At 39.6% G+C, this 2217-nt stretch overlaps 1 protein-coding gene across 1 annotated transcript in view; it reads left to right on the top strand.

Annotated features, from left to right (window-relative positions):
• The window catches only part of PTPRK (protein tyrosine phosphatase receptor type K), an 867169-nt gene that overhangs the window by 339663 nt on the left and 525289 nt on the right, over positions 1–2217 (top strand). The gene's annotated exons all lie outside the window — the stretch shown is intronic.

Here is a 2217-nt window from a genome sequence, read left to right as displayed (position 1 = left end):
GGCTTAGGTCAGGAACACCTTAATCTTCAAAGTAAAATCTTTGCTCTTTAACACTTTGAAAGAGGTCTTTTGCAGCAGATTTGCCCAATGCATTGTTCTTCTGATTTCTTGACTGCTACTTCCCAGGGTGTTGATTGTGGATTCAAATTAAATGAAACCCTTGACAGCTTTGGACTTTTCTCCATTTATCATGATGTTGCCTATTGGTCCAGTTGTGAGAATTTTTGCTTTCTTTGTGTTGAGGGTAATCTATCCTGAAGGCTATCGTCTTTGATTGTCATCAGTAAGTGCTTCAAGTCATCTTCACTTTCAGCAAGAAAGGTTAGCACAGATTGAATAAGTATGGTGAAAGGAGGTTACAATCCTGACACACTCCCTTCCTAATTTTAAACCATGTGATATCCCCTTGTTCTGTGTAGGATATGCACAGGTTCCTCATGAGCACAATTAAGTGTTCTGGGATTCCCACTCTTCTAATATGATCTATAATTTGTTAGGTTCTGCACAGTTGAATACCTTTGCATAGTCAACAAAACACAGGTTAAACATTTTTCTGGTATTCTTTACTTTCAGCTAGCAAAAATTTTCCTTACATATGGTATAGGTGATGTATAAATGAGGCTTAAAGTATTTGTTGATTTGAACCCACCAGCCACCCTGTGGGAGAAAAATGAGGCAGTCTGCTTCCGTGAAGATGTACAGCCTTGGGAACCCTATGGGACATTTCTATTCTGTTCTAGAAAATAACTATGAGTAGGAATCAACTGAGTGGCAGAAGGTTTTAAACTGGAGTTTATTGAATTTTGTGTATGTCTGAAAATGACATAATTGGTAGAAAAAAGTCTGAGGGAGATAAAGCATCATAGGTAGCTTTGTAGTAGTATCCAATTAAGCATCCAGAGAAGTGAGGGAAACAATACTGTAAAAGAAGTTTTAAGAAGAAAGAAATACTTAGGCTCTGTAGTAGACGGAAAATAGAATTGGATCTAAATATGTAAAGATAAGCATAAAAGGGAGTAGGGGGCCTGGAAGATTACCCTTAAGAAGCATAGCTAGCTCCCCCTACTGGTTGGAAATAAGAATGCGTATACTTATTAGGGCACTGCAAGACTGATGTGGAAGGTTTTGAAGTAAGGAGGAATGACTGATTATATTGAATTAGTTAGATGCTATTATTGAGATATTTCCAAATCTAGGTTAAAAAATGAGTTTTATTGAATCCTAAAAGCCCATGGATCACACAGATGAGTCTAAGCCGTAAATCAGTGTGATGACAGTGATGATTTTTAAAAGTCATCTTTTAGACAGAGCTCAGCATATCAAAGGTGAACCTCAAGTCAGCATTTCCCGGACACCTGTGCACTCTTATTATCCAGGTCCCATTTGTTAAAACTAGTCTCTTGAAGCTACAACATTCAACTTTTATAGATGACGACCTGTGGGGGACAAGGTATATTCTATTCTTTAGTTCCCTTATTGTTAGGTGGTGATTTATTCGTTATAAAATGTACTCAAGTTCTGGCAGACCAAGTCACTTTAAAAAAAATCTATTTAAAGCTTCTTCGTTTGTCAAGAGAAATACTATATTTTGTTCTTTTAAGCTGCTGCTTTCTGGTGGGATTGCTGGGGAAGTTTCCCTTATTACGAAGGATGAACGGTATCCAGATGAAGCCTTCTGCTCCATCTGCCCATTAAGTCCTTAATCTCCCACACCTGGGTGGCTTCTAATCCTTTATTGGCTTTATTTGCCAGTGGCTCCAAGTCAGACAAATTCTGTGTCACATATGCCAAGGAAGTTTCCTTGAGCCATAAAAGGCTACACTCTCCCTAAGACCTGGAAAATAAAGTGGGTTGCTGTTCACAAATGAAACTGATGGTTTTAATGCCACCCAGTTGGTAAATGGCTTTCACTCACTCTGCAACTAGAAGTGCCCTATCGATCAGCAGCAGGATGCTGCTTGTTCACGTGGAGTCCTTTTTGCGGGGCCGCAAGCTTGTGAGAGTTGTTAGGGTGCTGCCTTCTTCTTTTCTCATTGATTCTGGTTTTGGGGCCAGCTGAGTTATTCAGTTGTGAGTCTAGTTTTAAGGTACAGAAGTTTTAAATGACTGTATTTTGATCTTCCTAATTCAGGGTTCTGGTAGTGTAGTGCCTAAGGCACTTGACTGCTCACCAGAAGGCTGGCGGTTCAAACCCACCAGCCACTCCTCGGAAGGAAG

This window comes from Orycteropus afer, unplaced genomic scaffold, assembly GCF_000298275.1.
Source record: "Orycteropus afer afer isolate SDZICR_OR568_19922 unplaced genomic scaffold, OryAfe1.0 scaffold00167, whole genome shotgun sequence".
Lineage (NCBI taxonomy): Eukaryota > Metazoa > Chordata > Mammalia > Tubulidentata > Orycteropodidae > Orycteropus > Orycteropus afer.
Note: the sequence above shows the minus strand (reverse complement) of the source record. Positions and strands in the feature narration are given on the sequence as shown.